At 44.8% G+C, this 9,651-nt stretch overlaps 1 protein-coding gene across 1 annotated transcript in view; it reads right to left on the bottom strand.

Moving 5' to 3' along the window:
- Nucleotides 1-3,920: 3,920 nt before the first annotated feature.
- The window catches only part of MAPK1 (mitogen-activated protein kinase 1), a 113,068-nt gene continuing 107,337 nt past the window's right edge, over nt 3,921-9,651 (bottom strand). Inside the window, exon 9 of the mRNA XM_058281750.1 lies at nt 3,921-7,847. The gene's annotated coding sequence lies outside the window, so the exon portion shown is untranslated. The remainder of the gene's footprint in view (nt 7,848-9,651) is intronic.

The following is a 9,651-nucleotide window of genomic DNA, read 5'->3' as shown; positions in this document are numbered from 1 at the left end:
TATAAATGACTCTCTTATACTGGGGAAACAATTGCCCCATAAAATCTAAGCCATTTCCCAATCTGAAGCAGAGTGGGCATGCTCATCCTCAAAGTCTCAAGACTGTAAAATGAACAAGCATAAGAGGGAATGCAACCAGGGACCAAAGTAGACTTATTATTATTGTCATAATAGAATTTGCAACACTGATACCAGGCATTTTTATGGCACTTGGAATTGTTCTGATGTTACGATGGCGGATACAGGCCATTATACATTTTGTCAAGATGCAGAAAACTTACCAGGTGCAATGGATGTGTCATGATGATGGGAGAGAGTGTTGCTGTGGGGGGAGTGGGGGGCGGGGGCGGTGGGGTTGAATGGGACCTCATATTTTTCATAATGTAATTAAAAAATAAATAATTTTTAAAAATTAAAAAAAAAAAAGATGCAGAAAACTGTACACTGTGAAATGTGAACCATAACGTAAACTACAGACTGGCTAGTAGCTATGCTCCGATATTGGTTCATCAATTCTAACAGATGTACCACACTAATATGTTATTCATAGGGGAAAATGTAGGAGGGGGTGGGTTATATGGAAATCCCCTATCCTTTTGAGGTAACTTCTCTGTAACATAAAATTTCTCTAAAAATAAACTTTATCATACATATTTTTAAAAAGCATTGGTTTCTTGGCACCACCTTTGATCATCACAGTGAAAGGACACTTTTGGTCCTTGTGCATGTGGTTCAACCCCAGAAAACCCCCATTTGCTAGCTTACAACCATGGAAATAATATTTTATACTAGTGTTTGAAAAGGAAGTAGTGGCAGTTCTGAAAAGGATGAAAAAAGCATCCTCTGGGGACTAGAGGAAAGAAAAAAGGGGGCACTCAGATCTCTGGCGATCGCAGTGACCACTGGGTCCCTGCCTGATCTCCAAAGTGGCCTCAGTGGGCCTAGTGGGTGCTACGTGGGGGGACAGAGGCTCTGCATCGCTACTCTGCAGCAAAATGCTGTGTCTTGGTACGTTGTAAAATCCCCAGCCTGTGCCTCCTGCTGGGGTGGAAAGCTTCGCCCTGCCACCCCAGCTCCTGTGCATACTTCCATCTCAGGACCCTGTGTCCGCAACATGCCACATGCCATGTGCCCTGCCTGGCCCGGGAGGTGAGCCTCCTCCCCTGGGTTCCATACCTGATGGCAGGCTTCTGTTACCTTCTGGTCTTCCTGAAAAGGGGGTTGGCTCTCCTGCTCCTCAGATGGTGAAGCTCAAGAGTAATCCCGCCCAGGCCCCACCCGGTGAACCAGGTGCTCCCTCACCCCATGAGCCCACAGCAAGGCTGATGTCAAGCAGAGAGCTGAAATGGCTGGGTCTCCCGTCCCTGGGAGGCTGCACTCTGATCCTTCTGAGTCACGCCACCAGTCGGTGAAGGGAAAGCATCTCTAGGTTACTTTGTCAATGCAGAGCATTACCTGATGAGTTTCCTTGGCCTCATGCCTTTGGAAAGATGAGACAAGGTACAAACCAGGAGGGGGAAAGGGAAAGGTAACAGAAAAGAATGTTCCAAGCATCCCAAAAAGGCCTTGTCTCAGCAGCAGTGTGGCTTTCAAAGCCCCCTTTAATTAGGGGGATGAAAGTAACCCCAAGAATCTTCCTCGACTTCCTTGGAAAGATAACGCTTGGCTTTTACAGGTAGAATTCCTATTTTTTGCATTCCTGTTTTAAGTATTCCACTTGTGGACCCAGAAAGAAAACCTGGTCATCCCAAAGCTATCGGATATGGCCTTTGATCGTCATGCCATGGCTGAGATTCCTGTCTCAGAACCCTGCCCTTTCAGGGATTTCCTGGAAGACAGGGGCTGTGCCCTCCCTGCAGCTCCACAGCCTGCTCTGAGGTGGCACCAGCAAGTGTATGCTAAATTGACCTTAAAGCAGATTAGCCTATCAGCATGGGGCTCAGTAAAAGGAAACCCATGTGAGCTGTTTCTTCTACTGGATGATTTGCCACTGAAGCGATAACTCAAGAGACAGTCTTTTCCTTCCTTGCTTCTGCCACCAGCTTAAATGAGGACAGGACCCAAATGGGTGACCCATGCAAGGTCCTGGCCCCAGTTCCCTGAACAGCTCTACTGTCTCCCTGCTCCTTCAGTAAACCCCATGGACACACTTAAGATTTGCTGAGAGCTTAAAGAACCTGTACATCCCAGGAGTCTGTCTGCAGCCTCCGACCACCCCATGGCCTGGCCCTGGGAACTTACTGCCTCTCACCAGCCCACCTCATGCCTATGGTCCTCTGCTTTGCCCAGTCCTCTACATGCACTTGAAGAGAAACGCGTCCTCCCTCTCCAGGTGAGCACTTCTCCGTGACTGAGGGTCTCCAACCTCGGCTAGCAGCCCCTCTGGTGGCCGGGCATTTCTCTCTTCTACTCCTCAGGATGGCTCTTTCCCCTCACTTGAAAAGACATCATGAGGCATGACCACGCGCCATTTCCAATTCTCCACCAGAAAACGAGGTCTTCAGCCACCCTTGGGGCCAGACTTGGAAACAGAGGCCCCATCTTCGTTGACCCTGCCCCATCCCTTTCCTTGAGAGGCGCGTGACCATTACCTTCCCCTCCCCATTCAGGTGCTCCCTCCCCACTAGCTCCTTCCCCTTAGACTCCAGTGTTCAAGCCCAGCAAAGGCACAGGCTTTCACCTGCTTCCCTTGGGACCTGCCCAACCCAACTCCCTCCCTCAGCCTGGTGCTGCTGGGGGTGGTCTGTGCCTGGTCTCTACTCGATCCATAACCCCCATGGCCTGGGTTTGTTTCTGGCTCTTCCTGGTCAGCCCTGAAAGCTTTGGTTCTGATAAGACACAGCTAACATAGCCTGCCAGATGGTGGTGTACACTGCCCCTGTGTCGGCTACACTACTGTCAAGGCAAGAAGCTCAGGAATAAATTGTGAAGAATATGCTTATTAGCCTCCCACACTGAGCAAGAAAAATGACTATGTGAATTGCTTTCTATAGGACTTGGATGCCAACAATGAAGAATGTTACTCTCTCAGAGAGAAAGCAAACAAAATATGCCCACAAGTGTTTCAAATACTCACCAAAAATGTCCAGTTTAGGCTGGATCAGCTCGTTTTCCCAAAGAAAGTTTCTGACATATCTTCCTTTCTCATACTTATCATAAGACAATTACCTCAGCAGATATTTTAGTGCCATCTTGCATTAAAATTTAAAAAAAAAGCAACTTAGGAAGATTTGACACTTACTGAATATGCTTTAAGCGTTTACTATGCTAATTGCTTTAAATGCTAAGCTTACAATCTTTACCACATGCAAGGCAAGAAATACTGGTTCTATTTGGTAGTTGAGGGACTGAAGAGTAGAGACTGAAGCACAGAAATGTACAAGGATGGGCCAGAGCTAGCAGAGGGGCCAGTTCTGAACCAGTTTTATGGTTCCAAAGTCTCTTTTTCTACACTGTATCAAAACATGTTCCAATGTTTTTGTCTCTGTGATAAGCCATGTGTAATGCCCAAAATTGACAAGAACCAAACATCCAGGAGTCCCACATATTCATAAGTGCCTTCATGGTCTGAAAAACGGGGTGCCAATGACATCTGCCTTAGCAAGGGGGTTGCTGAAGTTCAAGAAGAGGAGAGAGATGGACATGTGCATTAAAGGAGGATTCCCAACCACTGCCTTCTTTCCCCCTTACACCCAACAGAGATCCAAAGCACAATCTGAGGTAATCTGAGATAATCCTATGGAACAGGAAACCCCCTTCAATTGCAGAGGACCAGTTTATGATTCTATCACTTATTACTATAACCAAAAGTTAAATTAGGAACACACTTATTTTGGGGGGTACTATAATAAAAGGCTAGACAATTTCCTATTTTCACATATGAAATTCTAATTAAACTATACATGCACAGTACTATGTTATTTTGGTAATACAGGGACACAATTTAATGACTCTAAGTGTTTTTTTTGGTAGTTTTTTTTTTTTTTTTACAGGTCAGGTGCCATAAACATTCAAATAATCCATCTTTTAAAAAGTACGTTTACAACATCAGAAGAATTAAGATGAAATATAAACCTTTCTACTTACAATTTTTATACAGATTAACCAAATCACAAATGCCACAAATAAAGGTTAAATTGTAACAATATAATGAATAAAACATTCAGATTCTTAATAAAATCTTCCTTTAACATTTTTTAACTTACCATTATACTAAATCATCTATGCAGAGTTTTGGGGTACAATACCAAGAAGGCACCAACAGTACAAAGCAGATACAAAGCAGTTTCAGAACTTTCTTGAGTGCGCTACATGGATAAACAGCACAAAAAAAAAGGCAATGAGCTTTAAGTAAACCTGGTGTAACCCTTGAGAATTTGCTCTGAATTCTCAGTCTTTTCTGAGCCATCATGTTGATCCGGATTACAGGAGGAAAAATCACGTATTTACTTGACTGTTACATGCTTCTTGTCTTCACTGGATGAGTATCATATTTCAAACACCAGCATAACAATTTTAAAGCACAAATGCTTTAAGTATGTGTATAAGCAAAAGGATTGCTCAGATTTTTCAAAACCACTACATTTACAAAAATATTTCCCTTAAACTTGGGATTACTCCAAAACAGTGATTTACAAATATAAAAGTATTATGAGAAGGGCCCAAAAGCACGTGTATATACGTGTGTTAACATACTGTACTGTTGGCATACTATATAAAAGTTACCAATTTTAAAACCGTTATCAACATATAAGCAAATAAAAATGAAACAGCCTCCTCTGAATGGTCCAAATACCAGATAGCAGGTGTAGCGGGCAGTACACAAGGTAAGTCCTTAAAGACCACCGATGAGCCACAGGGGGCTTCTGAAAGCCAACAGTTTCTTCTATACCCATCACCCATGCCTGAAAACAAAAGGAGTTCATGTGAACCTGCCATGCACTGCGTACTGCACACAAAATACAGGGTATTCTTCTACCCGTACATCAAACGACCTGTGGGTCAGCACAGAGTAATCCTGACGAATTCCCTCAGCTCCACCCCATTCCCTTGTGGATAGTCTATTTTGCACGAAATGAAAGGGCTGGAATGTTTCACCTGGAATTTTTGGCTTATATTTTAGATACCAAAAAAGCCATTAGTCTGGGATATTATCTGAATGCATGCTTAATGGAGGCGGTTCAGTATCCCGCATGAATTTAGATGACCTAATCTGTACATTTTTAGAAATGTAAGAAGATCCAAAATGATGAGTCTATTACACATAATAGCTAGTACTTTTCACAGATAACCTGGTTGTGACAATCTTGGGCCTGTTAAATTACATTTGGCATGATCAATATAAAGCATACAACTTATGGCTACAGTGATTCCAGAATGTGGTTAGTGGTTTCATGCCAATCAGACTCCATGGGGAAAGCAAGAGGGATGGGAAAGAGTCCATGGTTCCCAGGCATTAGTATCCAGGGGTATGGCTTTCTATTAGAAGAGGATTACAAAGTTAACTGCATGAAACTACTAATATTCCATTTAAAAAGAAAGTATAAAAAAACAAGAGTAATAAAACAAACTGTCAGCACTCCTTTTAAAATGAAAACTGAGTTATCACTGGATCACAGAGTTGACTCTGTGTGGTCTGTGCTGTGTGGATCTTTCATGAGGCAGCCTAGAGCAGGAAAGTGAAAGCCATGGACTTCAGTGCACAGAACCTACATGCGGTTCAGGTTTTTGAGAAGCCAGAGGCCCTCTTTTAGCCACCAGCATCCTGGGCTGGGCACTATGGGCTGAGGGCCACTGGGCGGCCTTCCACAGCACTCACCTGTGCCCAGGGCCCGCTCTGGGGAACACAGGAAAGCCCTCTTTACAAAGAACCAGAATCCAACCTGAGATGTTTGGCTTCTTCTTCAGGATTTGACAGAGTATTTTAAATCTATGATTGGAATTAAGGAAAACATCAGAGTAGATTCTCTGCTGTGCAGAGGGAAAAGGACCCTGCAGAAATGACTTTCTGCATTATGGCATGGAAACTGAAGTGGACAGGTTGTGCCCAGGGTGGGAAGGTGAGGGCCATAAGCATGTCTGTTATAAAGCACAAACTGATCCTGCCTACCCATGCAGACACACTAGCCCAGAGGAAATCAACACTGAATCTTAGCATAAATGTGAAGATAGAAGATGTACATTTATTTCCATGAATTACAAGTGCATTTCTCTTCATATTAGCAGGCAGTCTTTATATAACCCATTCTCCACTGCTGTCAAAATCAAACAAGAAAAAAAGGACAGCTAAGAAATGAAAAGCTAAAAATAGAATTTTTTTCCTAAGTGATCTGCTGGAGAGCATTTTCCGTGGAACACAACTCAGAGGTAACAATAGATTTTTTCGTTTCAATCATAGGCATGTGGCACTTGGACAGTCATCTCTGCACAGAAAGCTGTAACAGTCATGCGAGGGTACAGTAATTACTGAACAAGGCAGATTTCTCATCACAGAGAGCAGTGGGGAAAGTTGAGAGGGGGCACCGCACGGGGACAGAACACCGAGTCAACTCCACAGTTTACAGCGTCAGGGACAAATACTTAAAAAGGTCAGTAAGAGGTGGGTATAGCTTCAAACGTGACTTAGTGCTAGCTTGTTCTGATGGTCTTTTTACTCAACAGTATCAGAAACATTTGAGAGTACTTGACAACAGAACAGTGCTTCATGTCACAAGCTCATGAAGGCTTTATTACAAATTGTTATATCGTAGGTTGGAAAATGAACTTGAGATGCTGACATGCTGTCGAAGGAAATAGGGTTGTACACTTTCTCATTTAAAGACGCAGTGTTCCTCTCTGCTAACTCCTCAGGCATCACATGTAGTTACTGAAATCCACACGGTGGGAAGCAGCTCATGGGTGTTATGTATGACAGGCATGTGGAGATCTACCCCAAGACATTTGGGTTAGCCTGCTCCCTAACTCTCCAGATACTTGCCACATCATGGTGTCGTGACCTTCGTACTTCTCTCACAAAATGCTGAATGAAGCTGCCACTTTTAATCTTTTTATACAAGTCTTGCAAATACTCAGCACTGCATATAACATACATTTTGGCAAGTGTTCTACGTCTATAAATGGTACAAGGAATCATGGTACACCTACTGAGTGAAACTGGTGGGTGCAATATACTTCTTCCTTTCTATTTGGAAAAATGACTGAACTTCCCAAAAGCTGGGCAGAGTGCACATGCCTTAAATATGTTAGTGACTAACATGAAAAGACAGCTGACAAGCGCCCCCAGAGGATTACAGAGACGGGAGCCCTTGCAGCAGTCTGCAATGTGATCCAAGGGCATTTGCATGTGCTCCTGCTTTGAGGAGACCATTGTGGTCAGAAGTCGAAGTGCAAATAAGGGGCCGTCACTGACTTAAAGTGCCCTAGGTAGCAGCCTTCCCTATCACAAAGTGAGACACAAGTGACGAGGGGGAGGCTAGAAAACACCCATCTCTGGTGAGCCTGCTTGGGTCAGCAGGGCGGTATGGAGAGGACTAAGAAGAGGAAGGAACCACTGCATCTTTCAAATCAGAAAGTAATTAGTGACTAAAGCGACGGTAAGCAGCAGGTGCACTGAAAGTACATACTGCCGCGTGCCACCAAGGGTGACACACAGGGGGCCAGGGACAATTCTCTGGACTGAAGGAATTCTTTGAAAGCATAAAAGCCACAACTACCAGAAACCGCCCCTCTGAACGGCTCAAAGGAGTCAAGGTGGATAAGCCGAGACAGGCTGGAGACAGGACCAGGGTTCAAGAACTGGGAGGAAGAAGACCGATGTCTGAGCACGTCCAGTCCTCTAAGCCCTTGTCCTGTCAAAACAAAAACAAACACAAATCTATGGGTTAATGAGTCACACCGGAACAGTAGCAGAATCAGAGAAACTGAAAAGTGAAAAAGCAAAGGAAAAGACTCAAGCCAAAAAAGTCATTTCACCTGGAACTGCTTGGGCGTAAGTACCACGGGCAGCTCTGAAAGGGCGAGAGGACTCTGCCCTCTGTGCAGGCAGGCACGCCCCGAGGGAGGACCTCTCCATGCACACCACACATATATCCACTCTCTCACACACACGTGCATACAATCCGGCCAGCTTCAGTTCCCAAGAAGCCTTTATAAACCACACACTATCCCCAATCTATACACAAACAAATCTGTCTCCTCCTGTTCTCAGCAATCTCGCTCTCTCTCTGGATGACCAGGTGGGGCAAAAACAACTACACAGGCAGTGGAAAGTGTGTTGTTAATAACTCCCAAGTTTTCGGACTGGAGCAAAACAGAATAAAGGAAACAAGGTCCCAGCTGGAAGTGTGAGGCCAGCCAGCTGGAATTCTAGGAAGGCACGGAGCCTTGGCACAATTCCCAGGGGGCACAAGATGGTTCTGGTCACTCAGATCACTCAGGTCAGAGGTCACCTGATGGCTAATTTCACTGCCAGACAGTGCCCTGAAAAACCAGTGACTTAAATAGGCCCACAACGATGGTGGTAATAAAAGTACAAGAAGTATTCTTTTCCCTTCATTTTAATGGAGAAACTATATTCCCATTCAAATCTATTCAAACCACTTACGGCTGAGTCTCAAACCTGAGCATTAAAATTAAAACACCTTGGAGAGCTCCAACACAGATTTGGTGGGCGAGCAGGGCTTAGAAGGGACCACACTTTAAGAACCACTACCCTAAGGAGTCTGGTCTGACTCAGGTCACTTTCTGTTCTGTAGATCCAATGAGGAATTTTCTCAAAATACAATCAAAACAGACACATGCCTTCCCTTTGGAGATTCTCACTGGTCTGGAGTGTTTGCTATATGATACTCTAGCAGAGGATCTCTTTGGTGATTCTTCCACAAAGCACTTGCAGACTTGGGGCTTTGTCTATAAAGCCAAGGCAGGAAGGATGGGAGTCATGGCCCAACGGTGCGATGAGGAGATGGAGTTCCTAGAGGGGAGACAATATCCCTCCAGAGGAGGAATGACCAGACCCCAGCTCTCACCTGACGGAAATGAAGCCTGCCCTGGAATGTGTTTATCTTCAATGAAGCCACAGGGGAAAAAGAGGGTGATGCCCTCAGTGACCTACCCACATGGGAAAATTCATGAACAGGGAAGATGTCTGGGTAAGGATTAGAGTCTGAGGCTTGTCGTACCGTATTAACAATTTTAACATTTCTAAAATTGACCTCCTTAAGCAGAACATCAAGGGTCAAAACCCGTTAAGATGACTGAGGGCCACTGCTGTGGGCAGCAGTACCACCCGTGTCCAGGCTGGGTGGGCTCCCTGGAGCGCCTCCTCTAGAGCAGTCTTTGCTACCCTCTACAATGGGGACCCCAAGGCTATGTGCTTAGTCCTGTATGTGTGTTTCCAGTTTGTCCTAATGTAGCGAAGTGGCCAACAAACACCAGAACACTCCAGGTCCCACAGAACCTTTAGCCCCAGGTTCTACTGGTGCGTCTATCTGGGCTGAGGGTTGGAGATTGAGTCATGATGCTTAGAACTGAGTCCCTGGACCTTGCCCAGGAGGAAAGCCAGTTGAGGCAGTGTGGAAAGAGTAGAAGATAATGGAATTCTGGGTCTAAAAGACACAGATTCTTCACCTAGTTTTGCCACGGAGTTGTATA

Source organism: Dasypus novemcinctus, chromosome 19 (assembly GCF_030445035.2).
Source record: "Dasypus novemcinctus isolate mDasNov1 chromosome 19, mDasNov1.1.hap2, whole genome shotgun sequence".
Taxonomy (NCBI): Eukaryota; Metazoa; Chordata; class Mammalia; order Cingulata; family Dasypodidae; genus Dasypus; species Dasypus novemcinctus.
This window is presented reverse-complemented; position numbering and strand designations above follow the sequence as displayed.